Here is a 13,359-nt window from a genome sequence, read left to right on the forward strand (position 1 = left end):
GTGCTGATTATTGTATGTCCGTGACTAGTCATTGTGCCCCAGTTGTAACATAATTTGTCAATAATGGACTACTCTACATTCAAACACACTTCAGATTTACTTCCAGAAATTCAACAAATGCACCACTTCATCTCGTTGGCAGTTACTCTTCGGCTCGTAGTAACATTCAATCAATCAATCAGGAGTTTGTAAAGCGCACTAATCACTGTGAGGGTCTCAAGGCACTGAGGAGGGGGGGGGAGAAAGGGGGGGAGAGGTGCTGCTACTGCTCGGACAGCCAGGTCTTGAGAAGTTTCCTGAAGGTAAGGAGGTCTTTGGTCTGGCGCAGGTGGGTGGGAAGACTGTTCCACGTTTTGGTGGTGAGGTGCGAGAATGATCTACTGCCGGTTCTAGTTCTGTGGACGCATGGGACGGTTGCGAGGGCGAGGTCAGTGGAGCGGAGATGCCGGGTCGGTGTGCAGAAGGAGAGTCGTCTGTTGAGGTATTCTGGTCCGGTGTTGTGCAGTCTTGTGAGCGTGGGTGAGGAGTTTTCTTGTTGACTACACTCAGTAATTCTAATTCTCAATCTGGGTGTTTCACTTCCTTACATAGTCGGCTTTTACATTGGACTAATATTGTTCTACCCTTTTAAACAGACCTTTCTGATGAAAGATGGAGGGCGGTGCACATACAATTTCAGGCAAGTATTGGCAAAGCCAATAGGTCTCACCTATAGACAAGCTATTGGCTTTGTCCATGGGGTGGGTAATGGGGGCCATTTGGAGGTGGTTAACGGGGGGCTGGTGGGGCTGAGTAAAGGGAGAGTTAAAAAAAGCACAATGAAACCGCCCGCATTGGCAGCTTCATAACTTTTTTTTTTACTTCTGTGAGTGGGAGAAGAAAAACGTACAAGTGGCTGAGGGAGAACAAGCAGGAGGGGGAGAAGAAACAAGGATGGGACAGCAGATGGGAAGGGGGACAAGAAACAGGATGTGGTGGGCTGGGGAAGGTAAAATACGCACTATGAAGCGCCCAGCATTGGACACATCATAATGGTTAAAAAATAAAAAATAAACTAGGGCCTTAATCACAGCATGAGCCATGAATGTCCAGCAGAGGGACACTAATTGAAGTTAACAGTTCCGAAAGAAAAGGAAGCGTCTCATGGTAAGCGCTGCTCAGTTAGTGTGTGACAATGCTGCAAACAAATGGCCGGGTTTCAAACCCAGTGCTGAATACAAGAGAATCACAAGCGAGTGTGAGCATGTGTTAGGGCGTGCGCATGCAGGTAATCTAGACCAACAGTTTCACAAAGTCAGGTTCCAAACATCTGGTTAGTATTGAAAAAGTCTTACTTGTGCAAATGTATCTTCCTCAACTTAATATGCGCTTTTTGGGTCATTGTGGATGAATATGTAAAGCAATAAAACTGAAGATGAAAGTAGCAACATGACATATACGAGCTAAACGTAATGTCTATTCCTACTTAATGGCGTTAACAGTGAATTTATTTCTAAAACTATGGCTTCAAGAAGCACACTGTAAATGATTAGAACTATTGCAGTGTTTGTTGGATGCATGTATAATGCGTTTCTAGCTGGATGAATGAGGCCTAAAATTATCATTGATGTGGCATCTTAAAATACACATAAGCCTGTGGATGAAGACTCCTGTGAATTATTATACCACTAATAAATATTATTTTCAATTGCTACAGCCAGTTTGATTCTATGCTATTCACCACGAACCTGCCGCTGTTATATTTTTATCAACCCACTTGTAAATCCGCATTTTGCCTTCTACTAGAACTGGATTTTAAGTGACGCTTTCCAGTCTATCGTGTACACTGCTGCTTCAGTCACGTCTTAAACCGCATGCTTCCAAAACCTTCAGCTCACTCTCTGGTCTAGCCAGCTGCCTACAAAGTATTTCTATTTTCCTGCCCTTCTCCTTGCAGAAGCTGGACTGCTTCCCTTCCTCCTACTTGTCTCATACCATGACCACCATAGAATACCAGGCCACGGCCTCTCTGCCAGCCATCAATTCAGTGTCTCCAAATCATTCATTTCAACCTTCTTTGCTATGAAAAGTATTCAAATATCCTCTTCCTGTGGGAAGTTCCATTTCTGGGGTGATCTGAGCCCCGCTAATCAAGCTCATCCATTTCCTGCTCACTTTTATCATGACATAAATCGTATCTAGCGGATTGTAGGTTACATAACTAAATGGCACTGAGTATTTATTAAGAGACTATTAAATGGAATATAGATTGACAAAATGCTGCTGTAATAGAAAGTGAGGCCAGTGCGTGAATTATCTCAGGGCTGTCTGCAGTTTCATGAACCCATGACATAGCTGAAGTTTTTTTGTAAGGCATGGCATGACTGTTTTTGGGCTTCGTCTATTTTACACAAATAAAGAATGATAGTACATTTTGCAGAAATACTTCAAGCGTGCTGAGATATTGTACTTGAATTCTTCAGTTGATGATGATTTGCTCCAAGTTTGGATTTAAAACGTCTCCTGAACTGATCTCTTTAGCTTTTGTGTTCACGTTTGATTGGAAGGTTTGTCTACAGGTTATTAGAAGCATGTGATCTGAAAGCTGATCTTACTTTCTAAAGGAAGCTGCTAATGTGTAATAGTTGTTCAATTGCCTGGGAGTGTTGATGTGGATTGGAACCAGTTGTGAGGGGGGCGACTTGGCCCTTGATGGAGTCGACTCCTTTCTGGGGCACCCTTACAGCTTTTTTTTCTGGCTTTTGAAACATTTTAAATTCGATTTAAACCAAAATAAATACAAGTGGTTTAAGACATATTCATACCTCTATGGAATTATTTATTTCCGCTCATGTTTTGCAAGTTCCGAGTTTCCACCTCTTATAGAAAAGCCTCTTTGCCAAAATATAGGTATTTTTGTCAGTTTTGCTTGTTTTGTGCTTTATTCCACTTATTAAATATGAATGTTATACTTAAATGGGTATACTTAAACTTGTTCTCCATTTTTAGGGTTGAGCCTGCTTTGCATGCGCTAACGCATGCGTCTCACATCCGAGACACTGTGGTGTGCAGTAAAGGGCTCGGAGCCCGCCTGTCGCTCTCCATTTGTTAGTTTGCGTGGCACTCTTCTTTACAGCCTCGTAATTCATCAAGGCATGTCTGCCATCATTTCCGTTCCTTTGTGTGGGACGGGCTCAAGCACTAATTAATTTCAACTTAATTAGTGCCTGTCCGCTGCTCCCGACGTGATCAAGGTAGTATTTTGATCTTTTTAATTTCCAGTGCCCAACAAACAGAAGGCTTGTGACTGTCAAAAACATGCCCAGCAGGACAAACAAAATTGCAAAGTTTTAATTTTTAAAGCTAACTTTCTTTTATTTTGTAAAGTCATCTTTGTTAGTTTCCAGTCATGTTTTCTTTTGTTTTTGCTCGTGGGAGCTGTTGTCAAAAGCTGACAAATTGCTCGAAACATGCGAGACCTATTGCTTTGCAAATGCTTGTTTATAATTACAATTTCTAACTATAACGTCACTTTAACTTTAGTTTTTTTTCATTATACTTCTACAAACACCCTACCTCCCGCAACACAAGGACTCCTGGCATGTGTAGTGTGTGGCTGGTTTTGCTGGTACTGCCACACTCAGGCAGACTTATTGACTTTGTCAAAGAGTCACAACACCAAAATACAAAAAGTTGGCCTATTGGGTTTACAAGGTGAGCATTCAGGGCAAAGTCTAGCAGTTTGGGGCATTTTTGTCAGGTGTCAGTGACTACTAGTCCGTTAAGTAGTAAATTATATTCCCTTCATTATTTTCACCTGTGAGCCTTGCTTCTCCAGATTTCCAACCTTATACATATCTGTTGATCTGGAAATTGCAATGTCAGATAATATAACTTGGAACTCCAAAGCCTCCCTCCTATCTAAGTATTCTCAGTTTGTGTAGAGCAGTCCTGTGTCTCTTTGGGCTTCAGGTTAGACAACTGTGCATCCAAATGCATGAAACGAAATAGAGAACCCAGAGTCACAGTACTCTAAAATGTTAAGACAGAGTTTTGCAAAACTCTTTAAATTTTGTGAGCTGATAGTGATTTCTGGTGGTTGCATTCTCTAAAATTGGTCTCTATGGGAAACACTTAGACTCCCAGGTATTGGAACAAGCATGGTTCCCAGATTATACTCACTTCCCCAGAGCAAGTTACTCATGTGTCCTCTGATCGGATCTCCCCAGTCTACCTTTAGTCCTGATATTTTCCCAGATTATGTCAGCATTTGGATTCCCACATCAAGACCCATGTTGTTGTTATTTAAGAACAGCAGCCAATTGTTGGCATACAGTGCTATTGTGTGTGTACCAGCTCCGAGTGGGATGAACATGGTGTCTCCACTCAATCTTATAATTCCAGGTAATGGTTTTATTGCTAAAACAGATAGCATAGAGGACAGGTGGATTCCCTTAGTGTGTGCTCCTGTGCACCTCAAATGGCTCATAAATTAACTGTCCTTATTCTATCCAAAACATCAGGGGCGAAGGAGCGTTGCCTCCCTCCCAACAGCGGCAGCGGAAAATCCTTTACAAGAAAACAATAATAAACTGTGTTAATTATCATTTTCTCGTAAAGGGGCGAGCCACAGGGGTGACGAGTAGTGAGGGGGAGTGCACAGCACTCATCCTCAGAGCGCATGTGTGTTTGGCCGGCCATCTTGGGCCAGCCAAACACACATGCCCAGAGTGCTTTCTCCAGGCCGACACTATATTGCCCGGCTGGAGAGAGCAGGCACAGGCTCCCAGTCTGCCAGGAAGCGCCTGTTCCTAGCCAATCCTTAAGCTGCTCTGAGAAGCATCAGGATTGGCCGCAGGGCAGGCCGGGAGCCTATGCCTGCAGCCTGCGATGGAGGAACGGAGCGGCTGTGAGTGAAGGTTAGTGGGTTTTTTAAACAATTAAATTAATGTTTATTTCTCCCCGCCCCTTCAGCTCCCCGCAAGCCGCGACTGCAAAACATGTGAATATAAAAGGCTAACACTGTTAATAAATATCTCCATTTGAGTATATACAAGACTGTTGTAGTTGTCTGACATTTATTGTGGTGTTTCAGCCCAAGATAAACCCGTTTTAATCTAGGTGTTCCAGCAGTGGCAACAGGTGGTATAGTCTTCTGGCTATTTAACTAAGGGTCTGTAATTTGTACACAATCTATCCATGGGGTCCTCTCTGAGTTTGTGGTGTAAAATTATCACCCCTCCATTGTGAAGTGGGGAAGACATCCCTTTTACCAGAGATGCCATATAAATTTGCAGTAGACCTGTGGCCAGAAGATTAGAGTAAATTTAGTAGAATGATTTCAGTAATCCATCAGATCCCAGTGTTTTCCCATGTGCCATGTAGCGTTTGCCTTTTTTCACCTGTGTCTCTGTAATAGGAGGGTTCAAGGCATTTAAACGGTACTGGAGTACTCCTTTAAATGATAGTGTACCTAAGTATTAAATAATGATTGTGTGCACTGTGGTGTCCGCCATTCTGTAGAGGTCAGTTTAGTGCCTCAGAAAGAATTTATCTCTTTTGCATGGATATTGCATTCCCTTGTTCATCGTTCAGATCAGAAATTGGAGAGCCTCTTAATTCTGATGTGGTCGACCATGCCAGAAATCAACCTACTTTACTTCAATATAATTCCTCTTTAAAAAAAAAAAATGTTTACTTCTCGGCCAATCTGCTTATTGCATGTGTTGTTGGTGCTGCTTGGAGTAGACGTTCTACTCCCTAACAAACCTCCAAGACTAAGTCTGACTTCTCAACCCCACTATTTCCTGACAGGCAAAGCCTAAGAAGAAGGCACTAAAGGCATTAATTATTCTGCCCTTATCCGGTTTATGCATTTCCATTGACAGTGGCTATACTGGTTGAAATGATTGCCTATCTACCCCTCAATTGTGTAGGCCCCAGAGAGCTAGTATAAGCATTTAATTGAGTCAAACCTATGCCCTGGAAAATTCTGCCATTAGCAGGGCCTGAAGACAGAGGCTCTCACGCTTTACTTGCTCCCGGACATTTAGAGCTGGTGTGGCAACTGTTGTATTACGGTGGCCTGGATGGCTGTTATTTGTTGATATTCTTGCATGTTGCAGACAATTTTATGGTGACATTCTAAGGCGTCTGTTTGAAATGTAAACATCCCGTAGGTGATGTAGGGATACGTCATGGAAAGGGGATGCTAATAGAAAGTAGAGCATGAACATTGTTGCAGATTTATGTAAGAATCCAACTCCCTCCCTCTCTCCCCAGCATGGGACAATGGATCATCCCACTTGAGCCACTGGCTCTCTTGCACTCGCATCTGCCTAATTGATGACGCGTGTTTCTATCAATTCTGCCAAATAGGAAGCATCCATACTGCTCTATTATAAATCTATGTAATGGGTATTTTATTTTTAATTTGAAATATTAATTGCATGTAAATGTCGGTCATATTTAAGCAGTTTTTCTTTCATTACTTTAATTTCGTGGCCCATGCTTGCACATTTTTTTTTTTTTTTTAAATGTGACCATCGCACCAGTTCGCTAAGGACATACATATTGGCTTTGCATATATTTGCAGTTTAACTCTTTATTTCTTCTATTTTCTTCTTTCATTTCCTCTCTTTCGTCTTTCCTTGTTTGTTTCTTTCTTGTTTTAGCTTCGCTCGGACTATGTACTGGTGCCACTGTAGAATACGTTTTCTGAACATATCATGTTGATTGTTCCGCCTTCTTAATAATACAGTAATCAGATGAAAATACAACACAGACAGAAAGCAACACACATGGCAATACCAACTGCAAATCTCAACCTTTAAAATCTTGATTGCATAAAAAACACTGCAGATCGATACAGTTACGTTGCTTCTTCAACTACAATGTATTATGTATTTACTTCCATCCAGCTAGTCTTGTTTTTTATTCTAACCCTTATAACAAGTGTTTTTCGAAGAATTTTGCTACTGCATATATCACTGCAGCATTCTCTGACTGGCACACTTAATGTTGATGCTTCTTTTTTATCATATTAAAACAGAGGGCATGTATGTTTCATGTGCATTACGTTCTGGCACATAAACAAAGGTGTACATTGCCGTGTTTTGAATACCTACTTTGGTGACAGTACCTGGATTGTTCAATGTTTTACATACATAAAACCAATTACCCTATAAAACAGTTTACATGCAAGTTCCCCAAACTGAGAAACTGTCCAACTTCTGTTGGCTGTCCCAGCCCTATTTATAGATTGATGATATAATATCCTAGTCCAGGTACGTGGCACTTTGGAAAATTACTTCGACAGAGCACTCAAGTGACCTTGATACAACACTTACCTCTTCTGAAGGCACACACTGTTCTTAGCTTATCTGAAAATATAACGTCCTCCATGGCAGTAGAAACTACAACACATTGTCCTCGTGACATAGGTCCAGGTAGACCAGAATATTGCTGGGACCAGGACATATGAGTATCTTCTTCGACGCAAGATTCCGAACAATGCATGTGACAAACCCTGAGATATGAACATTATACTTTGTGGAAAAACCTTAGAATGATAGGACATCCCAGAATTTTAAACCATGGAGGAATAACTCAATTATGAATTTTGCATAAGACCAACCCGCATTGTACACTCAGGTTGCCCTCCTCCCTTGATCCTAGGAAGGTGGAACAAGTCTTAAAAATAGTCGAAGGACTAATTAGCACATGCAATGATGTTGCTTAATCCGAAAGGTCGTCACAATCGTATACACTCCTTCACAGACAGAACTGTGGCACAAACCATTTAATATGTGCTATATATGCATTCCGATTTACAGTGTTTACCATATATAAACTACACTTTTATGTATACCTGCCTATCACTGGAAAGCATGGAATGAGGTAATATTTGAGTTAACATGTAAATAATAATGTATGTTTCCCTAAACATCAATTCATATATGGAATGCAATAAAAAACAACCTAAGCAATGCAAATGCTGTTTTGAAAATCTATGCCTTGATGCTTTAAGTACAGAAAATCATCAAATTAACATTATTGGCAAGTGTTGTGTCAAATGCACTTATTTGTGACAAATTACAGAAAGCAAGAGGACATTGGTGGAATTTCAAAAGCAAGAATCAGAGAGGTTTAAGGAAAATATTAAGTTTTTTGTAGTTCTAAGACGGGGCCTACTGACTATGTGGTCGATGTTCAAACACACCATTAAAGTAGATATTATAAATCTTTGGCATTAGCGTTTTGAGAAGTGACAAATGGCAGCAATTGCAGCCTTAAAGGTGCCTCCAACTCCCTCGCCTCAGGAGCCATAGGTGGTGCTGTGCCAATTTCCATACTTAGAAGGCGGTGTTAAGCCACTTTGTGTAGCTTAAAGCAGCCTTGTAAGCACGGGCCTACCCATGCAGTTTTCTGTGGCAGAGGGGCATGCAATGGGTGTTGCTGTGGGCATTCCACTGCAACACCCATTGCATTTTAACACAGCCCCAGATTTACGAGGCTACAAGCAGAATTCAAATTTCTCCTTGTTTTTGCTTTTCCAATGTGTGCTGTATTTTACAGCACACATAGGAAGAGCAAAACACCATTGATGGTTGTTTATGTGCAGGAAGGTGTCCCTTCCTGTACATAAACAATAATTCCCTGCAACGCAGGCACCCTTTGCCAAGGGTGCATATATTGATGTTAGGCAGCTAATATTAGTGCCAGCACTAGGGAAAACACAGGGGTGCGCTGTATTGTTTTAAATAAGACGCATCCCTGCATTTCTGAAGTGATGCAGCGGTGCCTGTTTTGGCATTGCGTTTCACCTCTTGTAAGTAAATGAGGCTCTATGTACTTTATAAATAACACCCTTCCCTCTTTAAAGCAAAGTGGAGGTTTGCTGGCCAATGTTCTGAGGCCACTTAACCAGCAACTTTACTCTGTGATCCTGGTTATATAATGGATTTCAGTTTCCTTTCAAATTCAGACCTCTAATGCAGTCATATTTCAAGAGACCTAACTCTTCTTGATATTAGGTTGATTGTATTGTTGCAAGAGCTGCCTTGGATGTAGAGTTGCAGTTTTCTCTGTCCTGCTCAGTGCTGATGTCTAGCTGGGCAATGAATGTGAGTATTCTCCTGCATGTTGGCGGATCTTCATAGGTGTTTTTTTTTGCGGCTTTATAAAGCATCAACTCAACCAGAAGGTACTGGAGTGTTTTACATGAGCACCAGTTACGTTACACAAGGACACATTCATTTTGGTAGTCATGGGGAGATTAACTGATTTGCCCAAAATAACAGGATGTTAAGCCGACGGCAAGACTCCAGCTTGGTTCCCCAGCTCCGAAGTCGACAGCTCTGGCCGTTACGCCACAAGCTCTCCCCTTGGTGGTTGGCGCCTGTAACCTCTTTATGGAAGGCCAGACAAGAGTCTATAGCTGGAAGGCTGTTTACCACTCACTGACTCACACTATGTGCAATAATTTTGCTAGTCCTTGTGTTAAGCTTGGTGGATGGCCTTCCCATAGTCTAACCAGGAAAGACCAAAGCACATGTAAAATCATTGAAGTTAGTGGAAGAAAGGAAGCAGATGCAATCTTTCTTCGAGTTCACACCTGCATGAGACAGTAAATCATTGCACCATCTGCCTTGTGTGGGTAAGAAAGCCACTGAGTCCATTAAACCATAGAAATGTGCATAACCTCTTTTTTGGTTTCCCCAGTCTTGCATCGGAAGGGCTTGGTGCTATATTCTGACAAACGCGTTGAAGTGGTAAATACAGTTTGAAACGATGGGTCACACTCAGTGCTTAACTTGTGCTTGTGGTTTCCGGTGCGGGCGCCAGCACTTATTTTCCCACCTAAAGCATTTACTGCGAGCAAAATACACATACGAGAAAGACGGAAGAAGAGAAAACCGAAAAAGCGTAACAAAGGCAGAAAGCTGCAAGAGTGAGCTGAAGGGGCAGAGAGTGGCTTTAAATGGATTGAATAGGCCAGAGTTGGTTTTAGGATTGTGCTGCCTCAGGATTCTGTGCTCGCACATTTCGTTGCTGCAGCCGCGCGTTTCAGAGGAGGGCTTTGAGCACTGGCACGTTTTTAATTACAAATTAAGCACTGGTCACACTGATTGATTAGCCGGCAACATCCTTATGAAAATGCAATGGAGAAACTTTGGAGTAATCTGTTTTTTTTCATATTTTGATAGTAATTGCCAATATTTTGAAGAGCAGCCAGTGCAGGACATTCAATGATCACAATGGTTTGTATTAATTATTATTGCATAATGCATAAATACGTGCATGTGGTCGGCAATGCACAATAAAATGATGTAGACTTGTGATTGAATGATTTCAAATACCACATTATGGGGGTCATTTTGACCCTGGCGGTCCGAGACCGCCAGGGCTAAAATGACGGAAGCACCGCCAACAGGCTGGCGGTGCTTCCTGGCCTATTACGACCGCAGCGGTAGCGCCGCAGTCGCACCGCCGGGGCCGGCGGTTTCCCGCCGTTTTAGCGCCGGCGGTGATAATCCACCAGGGCAGCGCTGCAAGCAGCGCTGCCCTGGGGATTATGACCACCCTACCGCCAGCCTGTTTCTGGCGGTTTGCACCACCAGGAAAAGGCTGGCGGTAAGGGGTGTCCTGGGGCCCCTGGGGGCCCCTGCACTGCCCATGCCACTGGCATGGGCAGTGCAGGTGCCCCCTAACAGGGCCCCGGCCAGCTTTGCAGACAGTGAAAAGCGCGACGGGTGCAACTGCACCCGTCGCACGGCCGCAACACCGCCGGCTCCTATGTTGCGGCCTCATTCCCGCTGGGCCGCAAACTTGGTTTGCGCCCGCCGGCCCAGCGGGAATGTCATAATGGGGGCCGCGTGAGTGTGGCCGCATTGGCGGCCGCATGGCGGTTACCGCCTGGCGGGCGGCGGTTACCGCCCGCCAAGGTCGTAATGACCCCCATAGTGTATTATATGGAACAAGTCACCCTGTAGAAAACACAAAATATACCTTTAGCAAACTCATAAAATGATGCTGCTTTAATCAACAAATGACGGCATCCCGTAATATAAAAATGGGTGTTTTATGTCACACGAAGATGCAAATACACAAACAGTTCATACATGTTTCTGTTTTTCACAAACACATCTCATCTCCATATGGCCAGACTTGGGTAAGCCTCGTCTGAGGTCTCCATGGCACTGAGTGCTTGCAAAATCCAATGAGCGATTTGCTAATCGTCATCATTAGACGATCCAACACGTTTCCCCATCTTGCATCACTGTCTTTTCCCTCTGGAACGAAGCTGGCTCATTTAATCAAGATTATATGTTTGCTTAAAAAGGACATCTCTGAATATTAGAATGAGCAGTTCTTAAGGAAAACTCAAGTGGCTGAGAAAGAGTTTATTTTTGTGTGCTTCCCAGCTGGCTAAAGGCACAATTCAGTGACTTTCCGGCATGTTGTGCTCTTCCGCATCATGCTCCTCCTTAATTGTCAATTCCTGCTCTGCCATCTGCCATCTGCTATGGAAGTGTGTTGTGTAAGGCAGTCCCAGAAATACACTGATTATTCCTCTTGTCCTTCTTCCTCCATTCTCACTTCTTTTTGTTCATCCACCTTCCTTCCTTCGCCCACCTTCATTCTACAGTGTTCTCCCTTCTTCGTTTCCTTCCTATGTTCATTTCACTACGATTAGTGTCTTCAGCCACCAGAACATGCAGGGCTGAAAGGTACTAAACTGCCAGGTATCATGGACTGAGTGCAATATTTGTGTTTTTATTGACACAGGGCCATGCAAAGATATGGGAAGTCTCATGACCCATATGAGCCTTTGACTCAACTCACTAAATGCGGCCAATGTGTTCCTCTAGTTCTGCCCTTAGGTAGACAGCCTCATCAAGGTTCTCCTTTAGTGAAGTGACATCTGAAGTCTGTAACTCTCTTCTCCTGTCGAAGTGAAGATTTCTCCAGTGGTAAGGTGTTCCACTTTCTCATCCCTCCTTAGTCTAGACTCAGATGAGGAATGTTCTTTGCAGTGGTGGTCAATGCATTTAGCCTTCTTTTAGCTGGTAGTGCCTACTGGAACAAAGCAGGGGTGCCCAAGAGTCACGGCAACCATAGTTCTCCACCCTCATGCTGCCGGCACAGCACATCCCAAAGTGGTACCAGTGGGTTTGGAGGGGACGTTTAGAGGATTGGAAGGGAAGCAGGAAAGAGATAGTGTTTTACTACAAGACCTTATGACTTAAGGAATTTTAGTACATTTTCCCACCTATTTTCCTTTATTTCATTCGAGGATTCATTTTCTGTTCTGTCTCTTTCGTATTGCCACACCGAATCTCACAACTGCAAAAGGAAAGACAAAACAAAACACAGGTTTGTGCAGAAAGTCACTCACCCAAGACATTCCTAGGATTAAAGGGCAGTTAGAGTCTATTTAGGGTGTTAAGGGTTGTGCGCAGCGACACTCACTGAGATGACACTGTAGGGAGATTGACAAGCAGACCATCGAGACAAGGGAGTCGGACAATACTGAGAAAGTTTCAAGAAGCTTGTAGCAGATGTAATAGGAAAAATCCAACAGTGATGTCTTGCTGTGCCACTCCCAAAAGTATGGCATGCTGTCTGATCTGGCCAGCAGAAATTACAAACATCTTTAGCAAACCAGATGGCTCATTCTTTCATTGCCAATGAAATTACACCCCTGTACAGTCGCAGTATCCGATCACCCATGGGTAGAACACTCTGTTATAAGGCAAATTAAAATACACAATAGTCTCCTAAATGCTAACGCAGGACCGAGGTGGCCATAGGGGGCATCAGGCGTTTCCCCAGGAGGCTGGAAGGGTGGGGACCATTTTTACAGTGGTGCGTGCCGATGCAGTGGTGCTACAATATCGGCCTCCAGTAACAAAAGCAGCAGTGCTTTACACTTGCAGCCCCACTAGATCCGGGGCTGGTCCGACAACATTTCCAGGGCTGTTATGGGTTCCCAGTCCTGCCCTGGTTACAGCCTTTCTCAGTGACCTTCAAATGCTTAAAGGATGCAATATTGAGCATTTTGTTATCTCATATAACCTACAATGAAGTCTGAAATCGCGTTTCTTATCTAGCACTTACAGACGGTGCACACATTGAAGTCCAAGTTAAACAGACAGAAGAGATAATCGGGGTCTTTTCAGAAGGCATCTTTATCTGACAGTACGCTCTCTTCATATATGAAGGTGGCACTGCCTATCAGCCAATTACGCAATTCTACCTGGTTAATCTGAGGTTAATTCAGAGAAGTAAGTGGTCAACTGTCAAATAATCCCAATAGTGTAATTGGTGATTATTAGTGTTTAAGGACATTTCAATCATGCATTTTGGATTCTGGGC

General features: G+C 43.2%; 1 protein-coding gene across 1 annotated transcript in view; it reads left to right on the plus strand.

Annotated features, from left to right (window-relative positions):
• The window catches only part of PDE1B (phosphodiesterase 1B), a 1,852,897-nt gene that overhangs the window by 484,805 nt on the left and 1,354,733 nt on the right, over positions 1–13,359 (plus strand). The window lies entirely within an intron of this gene.

This window comes from Pleurodeles waltl, chromosome 4_2, assembly GCF_031143425.1.
Source record: "Pleurodeles waltl isolate 20211129_DDA chromosome 4_2, aPleWal1.hap1.20221129, whole genome shotgun sequence".
In the NCBI taxonomy this organism is placed as follows: Eukaryota; Metazoa; Chordata; class Amphibia; order Caudata; family Salamandridae; genus Pleurodeles; species Pleurodeles waltl.